Source organism: Lithobates pipiens, unplaced genomic scaffold (genome assembly GCF_037356315.1).
Source record: "Lithobates pipiens isolate NorthernLeopardFrog02 unplaced genomic scaffold, aLitPip1_a1.2 Scaffold_22, whole genome shotgun sequence".
Taxonomy (NCBI): Eukaryota; Metazoa; Chordata; class Amphibia; order Anura; family Ranidae; genus Lithobates; species Lithobates pipiens.
In genome coordinates this window covers 196,119,196-196,141,746 of record NW_027507784.1, presented here as the reverse complement: position 1 = coordinate 196,141,746, position 22,551 = coordinate 196,119,196, and the positions used below count along the sequence as shown (strand labels likewise).

The following is a 22,551-nucleotide window of genomic DNA, read 5'->3' as shown; positions in this document are numbered from 1 at the left end:
AAACAGCAGAAAATCTGATAGTGTGTATGGGGCTTTAGTTATGTGTGTCTTTTCAATTGGTTATAGGCTCCAGATGTTTTGTTTCGTTTAGAGACCAATGTTATATGACAGACACAGGTTGTATAACCTAGCTCAGACGGTTCCACCAATTACTACCCAATACAATATCCTCTCTAGAAGCCACCCTCCCACAATGTGCCCACTACTCATTCTCATTTTACTTCATTTTTACCACACCAACTAAAGCGCCTACACATACCCCTTAGCACAACCTCTTCACTCGTTTATAAATTAACTGAACATGGAATTTTGTCTGACAGGGTAATTGGATTACTCCTTCTCCCTCGACAGATCAGCTCCCACACAGTGGTAGCTCCTCTTGATACGACATCCAAAACCATTCCATATCCTAATTCCACTGAACTCTTCCAGCCCTACCGTATCTACAGTATATTCCATACCCAGGCAAGTGATATCCTAATATACCCCCATCCATCCCTCCTTTTGACTCCCATTCATACTTTACTATCCCTACCTTTCCGATTTGCACATCATAGCCTAGCTACATACTCATTTATAACAACTAGGTAACGTACAACCTGACAGTCTTGGAAAGAACAGAGACTAAGCAGTTAATGACCTGTCCTGGAGTCCAGCAATGTGGGCGCAGGAAGCCCTGCTCATCTCCCCTACTCTCTGTGGTGCTGGCATTGTAAGTGTGGGCGCTACGCTGTGGCTTCACAGCTGAGCACCAAGTGCTGTGACTGGCCTGGCAATCATCTGAGACCTGTGACATGTCCCAGATGATTGCAGAGAGGGAGAGGGGAGAGGTGATCTCCCTTTCGGTGCGGCGGTGCACTGGGAGGAAGTAGGAGCTGGGACCCTCTGAAAAGAGGGTACCGGCTTCTCCCCCAAAAAAATGACATGCCAAATGTGGCATGTCAGGGGGTCACCTCCCTTAAAGCAGAAGGTTCAATTTTTGGGTGGAACTCCACTTTAAATCGGGCATATTTTTCTGACGTATGTGTATTACAGTGGCTGCGTCCGGATTTATGCTTTCAATTGTTATGTCTTTTATACTCACAATAAAAACTTCTTCAAAAGAAATATATATGCAACACGCTCTATGGCTTTTTTCGCATTCTGTGGCATTTATTGTCTATGTCAGTTCTTTCACTATGTGATAATGTTCCTACACTGCATATTTAAAATGGCTGAGAAGGTAGCTAAAAAACTGAAAAAAGTATTATATATATATATATATATATATATATATATATATATATATATATATATATATATATACATACATACATACATACACACACACACACACACACACACCACAGCAACTTTTGGTCGGACACTGGAGTGTGTGCTGCTTGACGCAACAGTATTTGTTGGTGAACCTAAACGTAAACTATCATTGTGCGCAAAACCAGAAGCATCACAAATATAGCTATTAGATCTTTTGCACACAGATGCAATCTGATCGGTTCACACTGCTGTGACTTATGGTGAGACTTTGCCAGGAGACTTCCTGGCAACTTGAGTACTACTTTGAGGCTGGGTTCACACCGCTGCGGAAGCGAGAACCGGATGTGATTCGCACCGCACTGCAGTGCAAATCACATCCGATCTCTGTGCGATGCGAGTTCAGCCATACAGATAGTATGGCTGAATTCGCATCGCACCCGCCGCAAACTCGCACGGGACCCTTTTTTTGGTCCGCAACAGAATCGGATCGCATGGGTGTTCACACCATGCGATCCGATTCCTGTCCGAGTTTGCAGATCGCACTGCGATATGCGAACTGATCTGGGGGTGTCATTAACATTTCACTGACACTCCCAGCAGTCCGCATAGGGCAGTGTGAACTGCCAGCGGGCGGCATGCGATGTGGGAAAACGCCGCGGATTCGCGGTGTTCCCGCATCGCTCCAGTGTGAACCCAGCCTGAGGCACAAGTAGGGCAGAAGTTACCTTGAAGTAGTACAGGAATCTTTTGTAAAGTCAGAGAGACTTCAGTAGTGCTAATTAAGACAGCTCTCATTGACTAACATGGGATTTCATGTGTCACGCGACTTTGGGTCCTACAACTCGTATCCCAAGTTGAACTGAGCCTTACTGAAGTTTATATGTAGGATCTCATTGACAGAAAGATCCTGAGGAAAATTAGACCTTGTGTAGAGGCGCATAAATGTGCGTATGCGTATAAATGAGTTTAAATTACTGCACTGAAATGTAAAATGTTCTATTTTTATTTTACAGCTCTGTACTCATTGCTCTATATGAAAACACATCCAAATACTCCCAGCGCTCAGTGGTCTTCACCAGAGGAAAGCCAATATCACATACACAGTGCAATGCCCGGTGGATGCAGACCTTCTTGGATAGGGATGTCCCATGTAGAACTACAAAAACAAAGGAGAAGGCGCAAACCTCTAGTGCATTATTGGAGTTAAAACTGAATGTATTAATATAAAAAGCAACCAATAAAATGCATATCCACAAAGGTGCATAAGTATACAGCAAGTACATGGAAGGATAACAATGAGGTAAACCATCCAAGTGTTAATGCGGCCTCACGTATGCACGTAACGCATTTCAGGGGCACACCGACTTCTTGCAAGCTGTGCTTAACAGCGTAGCCAAATGCCTTGTGTTTAAATGCAGCAAATACACTGAGGTCTGCCCCAACCAACAGGAAGGGTGGAGCCCTGGTGGTTGGGGGCGGGCTTTACTGCATTTAACCACTTTTCGCCCGGCCTATAGCAGAATGACAGCCGGGAAGTGGTTCAGTTATCCTGACTGGTCATTAAATGATATCCAGCAGGATAAGCCACGATTGTGTACCCACGGGGTCAGTCTGACACACCGCATCTCCAATCTAGGTTAAGAGCATCTAACAGAGACTCTCTACCATGTGATCAGCTGTATCCAATCACAGTGTAAACAGAAAAAAACGTGTATTGGCTTTTCCTCTACTCGCTCTCACAAATTCAAGTAGAGGAGAGCCGTCGGCTGGTCTCCTGACTGATTATTGCAATGTATCGGGGGTGGCTTCAATTGCACCCGCACTCATGGGAAAAACATTGTTTTTGGGTGCGCAAAACGTAATAGCACCAAAAACACACTTGCGGTTCTGTGCAATCGCGTTTTTACACAAGGGTCAGGGATTTTTTCTCTGCGTATCCCACAGGCACAGCAAGTCAAATGATTAGACTGCTATACCTGCAAAAACACAGCACAGGACCCACCGCAATAGGTTTACTGATCTTTACGCAGTTTCATCCATTGTTCCATAGACAATAGCCCTATGGCGTGCAGTTTTACTCTCATGTACAAGAGGCCATAGTGTGTGCAAATATGTTTATCGAAGTGACAGAAAACATTTTCATTGCTGAAGCAGCCCAGTAACATGAAGAGGTGTGCAATGTTCTTCATAGCCCTATATACAATCGTACTAACGCTGAGCCTGCCATCCTCATTGACATGGTACAAACACTTGTATTTGCTTTTCTTCCATACACATGTGATAAGCCAGTCCAGAGGTCTCCCCTCCGCTGTTACAAGTCACTCAGCTAGCACAACTCTCTCCCTCATGTATCACATTGGAGGTTCTTTGTAATACAACGTAACGTGCATTGCCGCGCCCCTCATACCGCACACAACAAACATGAACGGAGCCCGTATCTCTGTCAGAGAACACTCAGCGTCCCGTGCTGATACCTGAATCGGTGTTCCGTCAGACTATGTAACGGAAGTGACGTTTCGTCGCCGCCATCTTGCTACACCCCGCACCCATCCATAGATACACTGAGAAGGGGTGTAGTGTCACATTTTGCTGCGGAAGTGACGTTGTTGCGTACTGCGCATGCGCGATGCGTTCCAAACACTCGCGCCGTGCGTTCCAACATAGTTTCGGCAATACAGTTCAGCGAAACTATCACATAATGTTACGGAAGTGATGTTACACACAACACAAACACTGGGCCACGTTGTTGCGTACTGCGCATGCGCGATGCGTTCCAAAACTTGCGCCGTGCGTTCCAACATAGTTTCGGCAATACAGTTCAGCGAAACCATCACATAATGTTATGGTGTGGTAAAATTTCATGCGACCCGTGAATTTCGCTCACCCCGTCACTTCCGGTGAGGCTCCGTCACTCTAACAGCTGACGGCGGGCCTTTACTGCGCATGCGCCAAGTCCGTGATCTGAACGGCGCATGCGCAAGATCGTAAGTTCAGCGGTGGTTAAAAATTATAGACACAGAAATGCTGGTGGGCGGGCGGAGCTGAACAGGTGCTCAGGACGTCAGCAGCAGCCCCGCCCACCCTAATAACATGCCTCTGAATCTTAAGTGGTGGTGAAAAATCATACTCAAGTGGGCGGAGACTTGCGGGTGGGCGGGCGGAGCTAATGATGGCTTTATTATATCATCGGCAGCACCAATATGTATATTATTTATTAAAGCTGAACAATTAGCAGTGTATTTATTAAAGCTGAACAATTAGCAGTGTATTTATTGGGCTGCTTTCACACTGGGGCTGTGAGGGCGTCGGCGGTAAAGCACCGCTATTTTTAGCGGCGCTTTACCGTCGTTTTAGCGGCGGTCTGCGGGCGCTAGCGGGGTGGTTTTAACCCCCGCTAGCGGCCGAAAAAAGGGTTAAAACCACCCGCAAAGCGCCGCTGCAGCGGCGCTTTGCCGGCGGTATTGCCGCGCTGTCCCATTGATTTCAATGGGTAGGAGCGGTTTAGGAGCGGTGAATACACCGCTCCTTCACCGCTCCAAAGATGTGGCTAGCAGGACTTTTTTCACTGTCCTGCCAGCGCACCGCTTCAGTGTGAAAGCCGAGTGACAGGGGCCGGTTTTTTTCAGGCGCTACACAGGCGCTATTTTTAGCGCTGTAACGCCTGAAACCACCCCAGTGTGAAAGGGGCCTTAAAGCTGAAGAATATGGGCACAATATTGGGGACAGTGTGTGCGTTTGGGGACAGTGGCTGCATTTGGGCACAGTGGCTGCGTTTGGGGCACAATGTCTGCGTTTGGGGACAGTGTGTGCGACAGTGTCTGTATTTGGGCACAGTGGCTGCATTTGGAATGATCACAGTCAATTGCGTGGTAAACGGCCAATGGCTGTTTACCAGCATCAGTGGCGAGCAGTGTTCCCGGGAACACGCCGCCACCAACGTGCCCGCGCAGAGCGCGCCTGCGATTGCCGTGGAGATGTGGGGCGGCCACCAACGTACACGCGCAGAGCGCGCCCGCGATCACCATGGAGAGGTGGGGCGGCCACCAACGTACATGCGCAGAGCGTGCCCGCGGTCGCCGTGGAGGGGTGGGGCGGAACCATCTGTGATCACGCGGTAAACAGCCTCATGGCTGCAATGGGGCCTAGTCCTCATGTGATGGGGACCAAGGCCTGATGTGATGGGGGGTCTTCTGATGTGATGGGGGTCCTGTGATGTAATGGGGCCTAGTCCTCATGTGATGGGGACCAAGGCCTGATGTGATGGGGGGGGGGGGTCCTGTGATGTGATGGGGGGTCTTCTGATGTGATGGGAGTGTCCTGTGATGTAATGGGGGGCCTAGGCCTGATGTGATGGTAACCAAGGCCTGATGTGATGGGGGGTCCTGTGATGTGATGGGGGGTCTTCTGATGTGATGGGAGTGTCCTGTGATGTAATGGGGCCTAGTCCTCATGTGATGGGGACCAAGGCCTGATGTGATGGGGGGGTCCTGTGATGTGATGGGGGTCTTCTGATGTGATGGGGGTGTCCTGTGATGTAATGGGGGCCTAGGCCTGATGTGATGGTAACCAAGGCCTGATGTGATGGGGGGTCTTCTGATGCGATGGGGGGGTCTTCTGATGTGATGGGAGTGTCCTGTGATGTAATGGGGGCCTAGTCCTCATGTGATGGGGACCAAGGCCTGATGTGATGGGGGGGTCCTGTGATGTGATGGGGGTCTTCTGATGTGATGGGGGTGTCCTGTGATGTAATGGGGGCCTAGGCCTGATGTGATGGTAACCAAGGCCTGATGTGATGGGGGGTCTTCTGATGCGATGGGGGGGTCTTCAGATGTGATGGGGGTCCTGTGATGTAATGGGGCCTAGTCCTCATGTGATGGGGACCAAGGCCTGATGTGATGGGGGGGGGGGTCCTGTGATGTGATGGGGGATCTTCTGATGTGATGGGAGTGTCCTGTGATGTAATGGGGGGCCTAGGCCTGATGTGATGGTAACCAAGGCCTGATGTGATGGGGGGTCCTGTGATGTGATGGGGGGTCTTCTGATGTGATGGGGGTGTCCTGTGATGTAATGGGGGCCTAGGCCTGATGTGATGGTAACCAAGGCCTGATGTGATGGGGGGGTCTTCTGATGTAATGGGGGCCTAGTCCTCATGTGATGGGGCCCAAGGCCTGATGTGATGGGGGGGTCCTGTGATGTGATGGGGGGTCTTCTGATGTGATGGGGGTCCTGTGATGTAATGGGGGCCTAGGCCTGATGTGATGGTAACCAAGGCCTGATGTGATGGGGGGTCTTCTGGTGCGATGGGGGTCTTCTGATGTGATGGGGGTCCTGTGATGTGATGGGGGTCTTCTGATGTGATGGGAGTGTCCTGTGATGTAATGGGGCCTAGTCCTCATGTGATGGGGACCAAGGCCTGATGTGATGGGGGGGTCCTGTGATGTGATGGGGGTCTTCTGATGTGATGGGGGTGTCCTGTGATGTAATGGGGGCCTAGGCCTGATGTGATGGTAACCAAGGCCTGATGTGATGGGGGGGTCTTCTGATGTAATGGGGGCCTAGTCCTCATGTGATGGGGCCCAAGGCCTGATGTGATGGGGGGGTCCTGTGATGTGATGGGGGGTCTTCTCATGTGATGAGGGTCCTGTGATGTAATGGGGGCCTAGGCCTGATGTGATGGTAACCAAGGCCTGATGCGATGGGGGTCTTCTGATGCAATGGGGGGTCTTCTGATGTGATGGGGGTTGTTAGGTGTGACCTCAACAAGTCACCTATTTGTCAGGTTATGTTACCGTTTCCCAATTGTTAGTTAGAGTTCTTATCTAAGCAAAGAGACACGGAGGTATTCAGTATTTCTGCTCAGAAGTCCGTCGTAACTCTGACTCTCTCACTGACTCTGAGCTCTTTATTACTTCTCTTTTATAGACAGAAAAGAGCAAACATCAGCAGTGTAAAAAAACAACATTTTTGCAAAGAAAAAGCAATTCTCCGGGTGTTATCAGCTGATAAGACAATCTTCTGGGCGTAGACTGCTTTTTAGGGCTGATGCGGCCTCTTCTTGATGAGTACGTGACTAAAGATGACGAGTCCTTATTTTACTGAGAAGTATAGAGAAAGACATGTATTTAGTAAGACATACTGTCAACCATTTTGTTTAGACACCCCTTAATCCTTACATTTCCCCCTTTGACATCACCCCTCCCTCTTGCCCTGGGTCCACCTGAACAAGTTCTAGTCAGCCTATATCCAGAGTACTCTCCCTGACCGCGAGTTGTCAGAGGGGTATACACCCATCCCCCTGGACAGTACCAACATCTAAAATTCAGGAAGAGTGGCTTTTCTGACAAATGGGTGATGTCAAGAAACTAAATCCACCTATCTTCACAAAAGTTCCATCTTTTCCGCATCATTTACCTTGGCTTTCTTGCAAAAGCACATAAACAACTTAAAGCATGCATAAAAGAAAAATACGAATAAGAGCACCACTATAATCGTCATTGCTGCCTTCTTAACCCAAGAGAATAACCCTGAGAAACTAAAAGTTCCACCAAACGGATCCCAGTCGCGACCAATATTTCGGGCCTTCTCTTGTAAATTCTTTACTTCCGTACGGTGTTGTGCAATGATGTCATAATAGTCAGGTACCTCAATGCTGGTGTTATGTATCCAAGTACAGCACTCATAGTCCTCAGTAGTTTCACAGAGTCCTGTCAGTGCTGCACTCATACTTTCAATTGCTAATTCATGTAATTCTAATTGTTGTCTGATGGCTCTGGTCTCCAGATTTAACTTAGTAATGTCATCAGAGTTTTTCTCCAAAACATCATTAATAATTCCTGTATAGTTATTTAGTCTTTTCCTTAAGTCTATACCCCATCCTGTCCAGGACGGGAACCAAGCCCATGCCATGTCCTTCTTCAGGAATATTTCTCTTTTACTACGATACCTGAGGGGATATCTAGGATGCATGCTAGCTTCTAATAGGTGATCACCTCGTTCATCACCTACTACTCCCATTACTGGTACTAAACTTGCGAGGTAGCACCATCCCTGAGCTCTTCTAGGTATCCAAGTATAACATTTATCCTCACAACAGATATATATATTATTTCCCAGTGCTACTGATCTACTACCGATATTATTTCTATAAAGGGAGGTGTATCCATAAAGGGATAAGTTGGATACTAACCACCTAACATTATTATCCACAATGTTAGTGAGGAAGTCAGATAATGTCTGGTGTGTGCTGGAATTACTGGGATAGAAGCTTCCATTTAATACGACAATGGACAAATTAAACTTGCTGTCTTGGCATTCTCCATTTCCTCCCGTTGTGTTCCCTAAGTTGAAACACCAGGCAGGGGAAAAGGCGAGACCATTTGACTTAAACATTACTGTCTCGCTGGTATTTGTTCTAATTATGTTAATGCTACTGTTAGCAAGATCAGTATAGTTTATAGGAACTGCCATCAGTGGTATACTTGCTGTGCTGGGGTGTAATTTGCTACAAATCCAACATTTCTCATATCCTGACTTCTGGGCATAAGCATATTTAAACTTCAGTAATAAAATTTTTTTAGAAAATCCTTCATCCTTGTGTATTTTATTCTGTGAGGTAACCAAACTATTAGCCAGGATTACTGAAACAATAAAAAGATACATGTTGTCATTTGCCAACTGGCTCCTTTTTACAGTGAGAAGCGTGGATCCAGGTAGGTTTCCCTTCCAATTTCACTGAGGTTGCTGTAATCAATAGCACCTGGAAAGGACCTTCAAACCTTGGTTCCAGTGTCTTTCTGGTATGTTTCTTTACATACACATAGTCTCCTGGTTGTAGATCGTGAGTACCTGTGACAGAATTAGGGTCTGGAAGAGAAGAATACACACTCTTGTGGATTTTAGTCAGACGCTGTTGCAACTGTATTACATACGTAGTTAAACTATCACATTGTAATTGCATACTTTGAGGAAAATATAAACCTAATCTAGGTGCACTTCCAAACAGTATTTCATATGGGGATAACCCTGTTTTTCCTGTTGGGGTGTACCTAATAGAGAACAAAGCTAAGGGTAGGCACTCAGGCCATGGTTTGTTCAACTCCTGCATGGCCTTTTGTATTTTCAGCTTGATTGTACCATTTACTCTTTCTACTGATCCTGAACTCTGTGGGTGGTAAGGAGTATGAAAACTTTGTTGAACCCCTAACATTGCCATCACATTTTGCATTATTTCTCCCGTGAAATGTGTCCCCCTATCTGATTCTATTGTTTCTGGGAGACCAAACCTAGGTATCAGCTCAGTAATCAGTTTCTTGGCGGTGGCTTTTGCCGTAGCTGATTTTACAGAATAACTTTCGGGCCAGCCTGAAAATAGGCAGATGCACACGAGAACAAATTCAAAGGGGCCGCTCTTAGGCATTTGTATGTAGTCAATCTGCAGTCTCTGAAAGGGATATTGGGCCCGGACCTGATGTTTACGTGGGGTTTTCACTCTCTGTCCTGGGTTATTAATCAGACAGATTTGGCATGCAGCACAGTAGTTCCTTGCAGTACTACTGAATCCAGGGGCTAGCCATCCTTGGCTTACAATCCTATACATAGAATTGGAGCTGACATGAGTGGGTAAGTGAACAGCCGCTGCCATTGCGGGGTATAGAGAAGCGGGTAGACATATTTTGTCTCCTTCTCTCCATACATTGTCAAGGCCTGGTGCAGCTCCCTCCTTAACCCAACGGTCCTTCTCAATAGCCCCTGCTTGTTCCTGTAGTTCGATTAGCTGCTGCCATGTGGTTTCGGGCATACTCACCTGTACCGTGGCTAAGGTCTCAGGGCTTACTTCCCCTAGAGCTGCCTTCTTTGCAGTTAAATCTGCAAATGCGTTTCCTTTTGCCTCAGTTGTTTTTGCGCTCGTGTGTGCCGCTATCTTCATGATGGCTACTCTTTTAACCTTTTGAAGATTGTTCAGGACTCTTTTGATTCCTTCACCATGTTTAACAGGTGTGCCTGCTGCTGTAAGGTAACCTCTAGCTTTCCATATGTGGCCATAATCATGTGCCACACCGTAGGCGTATGCGGAATCAGTGTAAATGTTCCCTTCTTGTCCCTCTAAGTGTTCTAGGGCTTTCTCTAGAGCGGTTAGTTCCGCTTCTTGTGCCGACATGTGTGCTGGTAGTGACTTTGCCTCAATTACCTGTGTGTCCGTTACCACAGCATAACCTGTGTGATATTTACCTTTGTCATCGGCAAATCTACTACCATCTATGTACAGTGTGTGTTCTGCATTTGCAATGGGTATGTCTGTGACATGTGGGAACCCCGTGGTTTCTTGTTCCATAAGTTGGAAACAATCGTGTTCATCAGATGTTATGTCCTGAAACGAAAGTGTGTCAGAATCCTGAGTATCTTGTGTTGTGTCTACACCATTATCATCATTACTCCCCCCTGTCAAATCTGTCTGTAATGGTAAAAGCTGTGCTAAGTTAAAAGAAGTGCATCGCTGAAAGGTAACATTGGGGGGTAGGAGCAAAGTGCATTGTAGACGCAGCTGCCTTGCCATTGATATGTGTTTTGGCTGGACCTGTGACAAGATGGCGTGTATGTCATGTGTGGTATGTACCACTACAGGATTGTCTAAGACAATTTCTGAGGATTTGTCAATGATAATTGACACTGCTGCAACTGCTCGTACACAGGACGGTGATCCTCTAGAGACAGGATCGAGAGCCGCCGAGAAGTATGCTACCAGCCTTTGTTTGATGTGTTGTTGTGTCAACACCCCTGTTGCGTGTCCCGTGATTTCAGCAATGTACAAATGAAATGTTTTGGTATAATCGGGGATCCCGATCGCAGGTGCCGAAATTAGTAACCTTTTTAAGGTGCTAAAAGATTCATGACCTGCTTCTGTGAGTACATAGGGTACTATTTTCAAGCAATCATATAATGGCTGCATCAGAGAACTGGCATGTGGTATCCATTGTCTACAATATGATACCATTCCCAGAAACATACGAAGTTGCTTAAAGTTGCGTGGGACATTCATTTGTCTTATGGCCTGGACTCGGTCTTCAGTGAGATGTCGAGTACCCTGGGATATACAGTGGCCCAAAAAGACAACCTTTTTCTGACATACCTGTAACTTAGTTCTATTCACCTTGCACCCTTTTTCAGCCAGGAATTGTAACAATGATAGAGTGGCTTTTAAACAAGTCTACATATTGCAACAATACACAAGTGTCAGGCGGTAGCCATTCCCCCTATTTTTACTTTTTAAGGTTTAGTCAGTGGGGCATCGGACAAAAGACCGTCATAACCACTTATGGGTATGGTGTCACGGGACGTCATGTGTGGAGGGACTACTGAATCAGACAACAGACTGCGTGACGCTCCTGTGTCAACCAAACAAGGAATATGTTTACCTTCCACCTTCATCAACATGTGGAGCATTTTGTTCTCTGATTCAGCTAGGACTGGGGCAAGTCATGCGGTACGCCTCTGTCTGTAGTCCCTCGTGTCTCTGTCCGTGTTTCCTTCCTGTTCGTCTTTTATCCTTTTCCTACAGTCTCTTTTTATATGTCCCACCTTGTTGCAGTAATAACAGGTAAGAGGTTTACGGGAGGAATTCCCTCCTTCATTGACCCGGGCAACAGTGTTAACTCCCGGTGTCCTTCTGGGTTTAGTTTCTGCTAAATCAGCCTCTATGCCTTGTGCTTTCTGCAACAATGTTCCTCTGTCCCGTATGGCTCTCCATTCGGGAGTACATGCCTTCAGTTTGTCACCTATTTGGGGTACTAGTCCTTCCATAAACTGTCGATTGAAAGCCCTAATGGTGACGGGTAAGGCTAAATCTAGACCTTCGTCAGCCATCATGCTTTCCATGTTGAGGTAAAATTCTGTAACAGTCTGACCTGGGGCCTGTTTTATGGGCGCTGTCGAACCCCTTTCCTGCTGTTTCCCTTGGCAAAATTCTCGTAACTGAGCAATAAACAGGGGTCTAGAGTCTATATGACGGGGGTGTACTCCTGGTGGATCTGCCGCTGGATCCCCTTGTGGTCTATGTGGAGCAATTTCATAAATTGATTAAACATCGTTAGTGTCATTTTATGTCTACACAAATCTTCCCCATCTTGCCAAGTTGCTTCATGTGTGTCTAGTAATTGTGTCACGAATCTACAGAATGCGGCAGGTTTTGCTACGGGATCAGGAGCATTCTGTATTAATGCCATAAGAGTGTCAGCCGACCAAGGTGTCCATGTCCTCAGAACGACTTGTCGAGTCACTGTAGGTGGCTGTCCTGCTTGACCCGCATTTGGATTATTTACTTGTATTACCCTAGTCCGACTATGGACTGGAGCTACGGGCTCTGGTCTTTGAGCGCCGCAATGCAAACATTCCTGTGCCCAGTCTGGGTTCTGGGTACCGCATACTCGGCATACCCATCCTCTTCCTCTTAAGGAAGGATAAAGTTTTGGTCTTTCATTACCTGGTGTGGTGGTGTTATAAGGAGGTGGAGTATCTCCCGTATTTACCCTATCGCCGGGAGCAGAAGGAAGACTTTTGTGTCGGACCTTCATATCCCATCCACCCTTTTCCTGACAATACTCCCATCCCTCCTCTTCAGCCCTGTTGGAAACCTTAATTAAACATTGTATTTGTGATACCCATCTGTTCTGCAATATCTCTCCCTGTCTGTCTTTCTTTATTTCTTCCCAACCTTCTACACTTAATCCATTTTCTCCATCCATCCCCAATTTCTTGAGAATCCTATTCGTGCCCTGTGCCTTATCCTTCCCATACAACATTGTAATTATGTCTTTAACAGCATAACATTTCTGAGATTCCTCCTGGGGTTTACCATGTGTCTGGCCCATTTTGACAGTCCTGCCTAGGTGGCGTTTGGATCACTTACTAAGTGTCTCGTTGCCTTCTCCTCCTAGGGTGCCAAAATACTAAAAACCTCTCCTAGATGAGATTTCTGAAATCGAATTACCTTATATGCTAGCCAACTGACAAATATTATGACCAGACTGACGGCTACAACATATACAAGCATTCCCTTTTGGTGGCCAAACACATATGACTAGGTCTCCGGGACTTTGTGGAGACCTTTATTCCCTTCCCATTACCATGGAATCTCTCAGCATTCGTTTCTTATTCCTGCTTTATTGAGGCAGTCAGGACTTATACTTTCAACCCGTTTTTAGGCTCATGAATCAAAAAGCGTATATCAAACTTAAGTGTCGGACCCCCAAAGTACTCTTACGAGTTAAGGGCGCATTCCGTTACCCATTGGGATGATATATGTTTCAATTCACACCATACAAACAGGGCTTATCTCAGTCACAACAGACAGATGACAAGTAGACAGACAAGAAACAACGGTAACATAAGCCAAAATATTAAGTTCAAGACCCGCTTACTACAGAGGTTGGTGTTTACCTGAAGAACAATTCAGACAGATCAGGTGGGCACAAATCTAAGAAGCACAGAGTTTATAAGAAAATAAAGCTTTTCTTACCTGCGCAGGATTTGTCTGTGGTTCTTGATGTGCCCGACCATTTCGTTCCGTCCTTATGTTCGTTCGCCTCTTGTAGTTTCTTTCTGCAGGTCCCTTGTTCGCGGCGCCAGAAATGTTAGGTGTGACCTCAACAAGTCACCTATTTGTCAGGTTATGTTACCGTTTCCCAATTGTTAGTTAGAGTTCTTATCTAAGCAAAGAGACACGGAGGTATTCAGTATTTCTGCTCAGAAGTCCGTCGTAACTCTGACTCTCTCACTGACTCTGAGCTCTTTATTACTTCTCTTTTATAGACAGAAAAGAGCAAACATCAGCAGTGTAAAAAAACAACATTTTTGCAAAGAAAAAGCAATTCTCCGGGTGTTATCAGCTGATAAGACAATCTTCTGGGCGTAGACTGCTTTTTAGGGCTGATGCGGCCTCTTCTTGATGAGTACGTGACTAAAGATGACGAGTCCTTATTTTACTGAGAAGTATAGAGAAAGACATGTATTTAGTAAGACATACTGTCAACCATTTTGTTTAGACACCCCTTAATCCTTACAGGGTCCTGTGATGTAATGGGGGCCTAGTCCTCATGTGATGGGGACCTAGGCCTGATGTGATGGGGGAAGGGAATGCACTTGCATTGTCCAGTAGGGGTGCAATGGATCATCACCGATCCGTGATGCGAACAGGTCACCCTGATCAGATCAGCACACGCCACGATCCGCGGAGTGCCCCGCGGCCTCGGCCTTAAGAAAGACCGTGGCTTCGGCCTAGCTCCGTAGCGGCGGCCATCTTGGTGCACCCATTTACAATGTGATCTCTTCGTCAAATGACGGAGCGATCACTTGTAAACAAACTGGCGTCATAGTGACGCCAGTTCCTCTCTCCCCTCTGTGTACTGATCTGTACAGTGGAGGGGAGAAATCGGAAGGCAGCAGCGCTGCGGGCTGCATCTGTTGTGTCCACAGAACTGCTCTGTGACAAGTGCAGTCACAGCCATCCCTCCATACCCAGCCAATACTCTGCCGTACCCAGGCAATACTCTGCCGTACCCAGCCAATACTCTGCCGTACCCAGCAAATACTGTGCCATACCCTGTAATATCCATCCATACTCGGCGGTAGCCAGCCGTACCCAGCCATGCTCAGCCAATATTACAGTAGAGGAGATATATATTACAGTGGGGAGATTGTGGATATTACAGTGGGGACTATTTTGTGGTGGAATTTTAACAGGTTTTTGCAAATTCAATTATTATTGGCTGATCCGAAAACTGATCCAATCCGTGACTCAGATCCGAGGAACGATCCGGTCCGTGAGTTTTTTGGATCCGTTGCACCCCTATTGTCCAGTGATAGGAGACTTGTAACAGCGAAGCAAGGGCGTACTGTTCTGGGGGCCAGATGGTCAAAAATCATGATTGTTTTTCGATCAATGCAACTAGCTGGTGTATCAAGAACCCATTACATCACAGTGTGGCTGATGCTGCTGTTAGGAAGTTTTTAGTGTTTAGGAGTGTGTGCACTGTGCCACACTCCAAAGATTCCTCACCTACTTGTGGTACTTGTACTAATACCTGGGTTTCTGTTTAGCGCTGTTTCCTCTTGTAGTAGAGTCCTGGGCTCTTGGAGGCATATTGGTGACTTTAAGAGTTAGGGACAGCTGACATCCTTCTGTGTAGAGTGGGTTAAAAGGCAAGTTGGGTGCAGTGCAAAAAGAATTGAAGGGCACTAGACACTTTTTTAATGCACAGAGATTTATTGTCTCTTAACCACTTTGCCGCCTGGCCTATAGCAAAATGACGGCGGCAAAGTGGTTTCAAAATCCTGACCGGGCGCCATATGAGGTCCTCATGATTTTGATCCACTTTGCACCCCCGGGGGCGTGCATCGCGGCGATCGTTGTTGCAGGGTGTCAGTCTGACACCCCGCAACTATGATCTCGGTAAAGAGCCTCTGACGGAGACTCTTTACCACATGATCAGTCGTGTCCTATCATGGCTGATCACAGTGTAAATAAGAAGAGACGTTGATCGGCTTTTCCTCACTTGCGTCTGTCAGACGCGAGTAGAGCCGATTGGCTGCTCCTCTGACAGGGGGGGGTCTGTGCTGATCGATTATCATTGCAGCCTCCCCCGAGTATGCCCACAGTGGACCACCAGGGACACCACCAGGGATGCCCAGCACCAGGTATGCACCCCCTAGACCACCAGGGATGCCAGTCAGTGCCCACAATGGATGCCAATCAGTGCCCACAATGGGCATCACTGATTGGTATGCATTATTGTTTGGCACTGATTGGCATCCATCAGTACTATATAATACAATACAGTGCCGCTTATCAGTGACCATCCATGCCCATCTGTGCCGCCTATCCATGCCCATCCATGCCGCCTATCCATGCCAATCCTTGCCAGCTATCAGTGCCAATTTGTGCCACCTATCAGTGCCCATCCGTGTCGCCCATCAGTGCCACCTCATCAGTGCCCATCAGTGTAGCCTTATCGGTACCCGTCACTGCAGCCCCATCAGTGAAGGAGAAAACTTTTATGTCTTTTTTTTATTTGTTTAGCAAAAAATAAAAACCGCAGAGGTGATCAAATACCACCAAAAGAAAGCTCTGTTTGTGGGAAAAAAATGATAAAAATTTAATTTGGATACAGTGTAGCATCTCCGACCTTCTCAGGTGACCAGCACTCAAAGGAGCTCTCAAAGCGTCTCCTCAGATAGGTCCCTGGCTTGGCACTAACTCAAGTTTTCCCACTTCAGCATCTCTGGTTAGTGAGAAGACTGCTTGGGTAATGGCTTTAGTTACTCACAATGGTCTCTGGTACCACGGTGTATGGTCCCTTTGTGGCGACAGCTGTTCCTTTTTACCTCCCGACCGCAGCTTGTTTGCCCAGACAGGAGCACTGTTGCTTCTGGTTGGACTACAAGCTGTAAGTCCCAACCCTACGCTGCTCTCCCACAATGTCCCTCAGGCAGCCTAGCAGCCAGATGTCCCTGGGATAGAAGCTAGCCATGTGACCTAGCAACTCAGGGCAACACATCACACGTCCACATGAGGACTAGGCCCCATTACATCACAGGACACTCCCATCACATCAGAAGACCCCCATCACATCAGAAGACCCCCCATCACATCACAGGACCCCCCCATCACATCAGGCCTTGGTTACCATCACATCAGGCCTAGGCCCCCATTACATCACAGGACACCCCCATCACATCAGAAGACCCCCCATCGCATCAGAAGACCCCCCATCACATCAGGCCTTGGGCCCCATCACATGAGGACTAGGTCCCTATTACATCACAGGACACTCCCATCACATCAGAAGACCCCCCCATCACATCAGGCCTTGGTTACCATCACATCAGGCCTAGGCCCCCATTACATCACAGGACACTCCCATCACATCAGAAGACCCCCCCATCGCATCAGAAGACCCCCCATCACATCAGGCCTTGGTTACCATCACATCAGGCCTAGGCCCCCATTACATCACAGGACACCCCCATCACATCAGAAGACCCCCATCACATCACAGGACCCCCCCATCACATCAGGCCTTGGTCCCCATCACATGAGGACTAGGCCCCCATTACATCACAGGACCCCCATCACATCAGAAGACCCCCCCATCGCATCAGAAGACCCCCCATCACATCAGGCCTTGGTTACCATCACATCAGGCCTAGGCCCCCATTACATCACAGGACACCCCCATCACATCAGAAGACCCCCATCACATCACAGGACCCCCCCATCACATCAGGCCTTGGTCCCCATCACATGAGGACTAGGCCCCATTACATCACAGGACACTCCCATCACATCAGAAGACCCCCCATCACATCACAGGACCCCCCATCACATCAGGCCTTGGTTACCATCACATCAGGCCTAGGCCCCCCATTACATCACAGGACACTCCCATCACATCAGAAGACCCCCCATCACATCACAGGACCCCCCCCCCCCCCATCACATCAGGCCTTGGTCCCCATCACATGAGGACTAGGCCCCATTACATCACAGGACCCCCATCACATCAGAAGACCCCCCATCACATCAGGCCTTGGTCCCCATCACATGAGGACTAGGCCCCATTGCAGCCATGAGGCTGTTTACCGCGTGATCACAGATGGTTCCGCCCCACCCCTCCACGGCGACCGCGGGCGCGCTCTGCGCATGTACGTTGGTGGCCGCCCCACCTCTCCATGGTGATCGCGGGCGCGCTCTGCGCGTGTACGTTGGTGGCCGCCCCACATCTCCACGGCAATCGCGGGCGCGCTCTGCGCGGGCACGTTGGTGGCGGCGTGTTCCCGGGAACACTGCTCGCCACTGATGCTGGTAAACAGCCATTGGCCGTTTACCACGCAATTGACTGTGATCATTCCAAATGCAGCCACTGTGCCCAAATACAGACACTGTCGCACACACTGTCCCCAAACGCAGACATTGTGCCCCAAACGCAGCCACTGTGCCCAAATGCAGCCACTGTCCCCAAACGCACACACTGTCCCCAATATTGTGCCCATATTCTTCAGCTTTAAGGCCCCTTTCACACTGGGGTGGTTTCAGGCGTTACAGCGCTAAAAATAGCGCCTGTGTAGCGCCTGAAAAAAACCGGCCCCTGTCACTCGGCTTTCACACTGAAGCGGTGCGCTGGCAGGACAGTGAAAAAAGTCCTGCTAGCCACATCTTTGGAGCGGTGAAGGAGCGGTGTATTCACCGCTCCTAAACCGCTCCTACCCATTGAAATCAATGGGACAGCGCGGCAATACCGCCGGCAAAGCGCCGCTGCAGCGGCGCTTTGCGGGTGGTTTTAACCCTTTTTTCGGCCGCTAGCGGGGGTTAAAACCACCCCGCTAGCGCCCGCAGACCGCCGCTAAAACGACGGTAAAGCGCCGCTAAAAATAGCGGTGCTTTACCGCCGACGCCCTCACAGCCCCAGTGTGAAAGCAGCCTAATAAATACACTGCTAATTGTTCAGCTTTAATAAATACACTGCTTATTATTCAGCTTTAATAAATACACTGCGAATTGTTCAGCTTTAATAAATAATATACATATTGGTGCTGCCGATGATATAATAAAGCCATCATTAGCTCCGCCCGCCCACCCGCAAGTCTCCGCCCACTTGAGTATGATTTTTCACCACCACTTAAGATTCAGAGGCATGTTATTAGGGTGGGCGGGGCTGCTGCTGACGTCCTGAGCATCTGTTCAGCTCCGCCCGCCCACCAGCATTTCTGTGTCTATAATTTTTAACCACCGCTGAACTTACGATCTTGCGCATGCGCCGTTCAGATCACGGACTTGGTGCATGCGCAGTAAAGGCCCGCCGTCAGCTGTTAGAGTGACGGAGCCTCACCGGAAGTGACGGGTGAGCGAAATTCACGGGTCGCATGAAATTTTACCACAACGGAAGTGATGTTGCACACAACACAAACACTGGGCCGTTCGTTACAACACTAATACTTCCCTTGTTACCTAGTAGGTTTTGCATTGCTGGGACTTGTAGTGCCTATCCTGAGCTACATGCTTCAATGTTCAGTGTCCTCATCCCTATCCCCATGCTTCAATGTTCAGTGTCCTCATCCTTATCCCCGAGCTTCAATGTTCAGTGTCCATCCTTATCCCCGTGCTTCAATGTTCAGTGTCCTCATCCCTATCCTCGAGCTTCAATGTTCGGTGTCCTCATCCCTATCCCCCTGCTTCAATGTTCAGTGTCCTCATCCTTATCCCCGAGCTTCAATGTTCAGTGTCCTCATCCCTATCCCCATGCTTCAATGTTCAGTGTCCTCATCCTTATCCCCGATCTTCAATGTTCAGTGTCCTCATCCTTATCCCCGTGCTTCAATGTTCAGTGTCCTCATCCTTATCCCCATGCTTCGATGTTCAGTGTCCTCATAGAAGCAGGGGGATAAGGATGAGGACACTGAACATTGAAGCTCGCGGATAGGGATGAGGACACTGAACATTGAAGCAGGGGGATAGGGATGAGGACACTGAACATTGAAGCTCGGGGATAGGGATGAGGACACTGAACATTGAAGCTTGCGGATAGGGATGAGGACACTGAACATTGAAGCTCGGGGATAAGCATGAGGACACTGAACATTGAAGCTCGGGGATAAGGATGAGGACACTGAACATTGAAGCACAGGGATAAGGATGAGGACACTGAACATTGAAGCTCGGGGATAAGCATGAGGACACTGAACATTGAAGCTCGGGGATAAGGATGAGGACACTGAACATTGAAGCTCGGGATAAGGATGAGGACACTGAACATTGAAGCACAGGGATAAGGATGAGGACACTGAACGTTGAAGCTCGCGGATAGGGATGAGGACACTGAACATTGAAGCATGGGGATAGGGATGAGGACACTGAACATTGAAGCTCGGGGATAAGGATGAGGACACTGAACATTGAAGCACAGGGATAAGGATGAGGACACTGAACATTGAAGCTCGCAGATAGGGATGAGGACACTGAACATTGAAGCACGGGGATAAGGATGGACACTGAACATTGAAGCTCGGGGATAAGGATGAGGACACTGAACATTGAAGCTCGGGGATAAGCATGAGGACACTGAACATTGAAGCTCGGGGATAAGGATGAGGACACTGAACATTGAAGCTCGGGGATAAGGATGAGGACACTGAACATTGAAGCACAGGGATAAGGATCAGGACACTGAACATTGAAGCTCGCGGATAGGGATGAGGGCACTGAACATTGAAGCATGGGGATAAGGATGGACACTGAACATTGAAGCTCGGGGATAAGGATGAGGACACTGAACATTGAAGCATGTAGCTCAGGATAGGCACTACAAGTCCCAGCAATGCAAAACCTACTAGGTAACAAGGGAAGTATTAGTGTTGTAACGAACGGCCCAGTGTTTGTGTTGTGTGTAACATCACTTCCGTAACATTATGTGATGGTTTCGCTGAACTGTATTGCCGAAACTATGTTGGAACGCATCGCGCATGCGCAGTACGCAACAACGTCACTTCCGCAGCATCCTGTGATAAGCAGCAAAATGTGACACTACAGGGGCAAGCAGACATATTGTTACACCCACCTGAGTTTTGCATTTTACACTTATTTCTAACAGTAAAGTGAGTTTATATATTGGAATACAGTAATTAAAACTCAGTCTGAGTGTTTAGATGTTGCATTTTAAAAGCAGTCAACTTCTATCAGATTAGCAAACCTGTGAGATGAGCAGGCTTGGAACTGCTTTTATAATTCAACATCTAAACAGTCAGATGGGATTCTAAGGACTGTATTTCACTATATAAACTCACTTTACTGCTATAAATAAGTGTAAAATGCAAAACTCCGGTGGGTGTAACAATATGTCCGCTTTCCCCTTCTCACTCTTTCCTGACTGTGGACGAGTATGGGATGTAGCAAGATGACGACAATGAAACGTCACTTCCGATACATAGTCTGACGGGTTGCTGAATCTGACGGAACTCCGCTTCTTCTCAAGCAGCCAGCTTGCAGTGGTGATGTCACATATGGGAGGCGGAAATTGTCCAGATTGTGCGGGCTGAGCTTAGTGAGATAAAGTTTATTGCTAGAAAAAAATGCTTTGCGACAAACTTTAGTATCCATTCACAAAACAGGCAGGATCAGGATGTTCATTCAACAATGTAGTAATGTGTGGATGTCACAAATCCTCCTATCAGAATGTGTGCAGACGTATAAAGGCACATGGATAGGAAACGCAGAAATTCTACTTGCAAGCATTATATATCCAGAGTTCACAACTGCATCTCATTTGGAGGGACTGTCCACTCCATTTTTGTTTCGAACCAAGTCTCCCCTCAGCAGTCATGAGCTCGGGTATCTTAGTACTAGGATCAGAACTAGAGTTGCCACCTCATCACCTCAAACCCGAACACCTTTGAATTACACAGGTTCTGTGGCTAATTAAATGCAGGTAAAGCACCAAGTGAGTTTAATCACCACCTTAATCAGCCATAGAACCTGTGTAGATAATATGTGTTTGGGTTTAAAGGGATGAGGTGGCAACCACAATCAGAACCCATGTGTGCAAAGTCGGTAGGAAGTTGTCATCTGTATGGGCCAATTTTATATATATATATATATATATATATATATATATATATATATATATATATATATATATATATATATATATACATATATATAATCTTTCTCTTATATTCACCGACCGACACAGCTCCTCTCTGTAACAAAATGGTTTGTTAGCCTTATCACTGGAGATTACTACCCCTTTGAGGAAAGCCTTCTCAAAAAGTGGTCAGTTCCTCCGGTCCTGGACCCCCCAGTATCCAGGTTCAATAAAGTAACCACGATCCCGGTTGAGGGGACTCCTGCATTCAAGGATCCCATGGACAGGAAGGCCGAGGCGGTGGCTCGTTCCTTGTTTACGGTCGTGGGGTCAGCCGGGCAACCTGTACTGGCATCCGCATTTGTGTCGCAGACACTGAGTGGACAAAACATTTGCACCGTGAATTGGGAGAGCAACAGGCTTCCCCTGTCTGCGTGGAACTAGCAGACCAACTAGTGCAAGGCCTTAAGTACGTCTGATACGCGGCCCTGGATACTCTCCCTCTGTTATCCAGGTTTTTAGTGTCAGCTGTGGTGCTGAGGCGCCTAATTTGGCTAAAATGCTGGTCTGCTGACCAAGCTTCCAAAAAAGCCCTGACGGATCTTCCTTTGCTTGGCGACCAGCTCTTTGGAGCCTCGTTAGAGGACATTATTAAAAATGCCACTGG

General features: G+C 47.6%; 1 protein-coding gene across 2 annotated transcripts in view; it reads right to left on the bottom strand.

Moving 5' to 3' along the window:
* Nucleotides 1–3,834, bottom strand: part of MPG (N-methylpurine DNA glycosylase) — a 110,555-nt gene extending 106,721 nt beyond the window's left edge. The window contains exon 1 of one of the 2 annotated variants that reach the window (XM_077448796.1): nucleotides 3,732–3,834. The gene's annotated coding sequence lies outside the window, so the exon portion shown is untranslated. Of the gene's footprint in view, nucleotides 1–3,664; nucleotides 3,689–3,731 lie in introns of those variants that run through there. The other variant, XM_077448797.1, reaches the window with a different exon arrangement.
* Nucleotides 3,835–22,551: the final 18,717 nt, after the last annotated feature.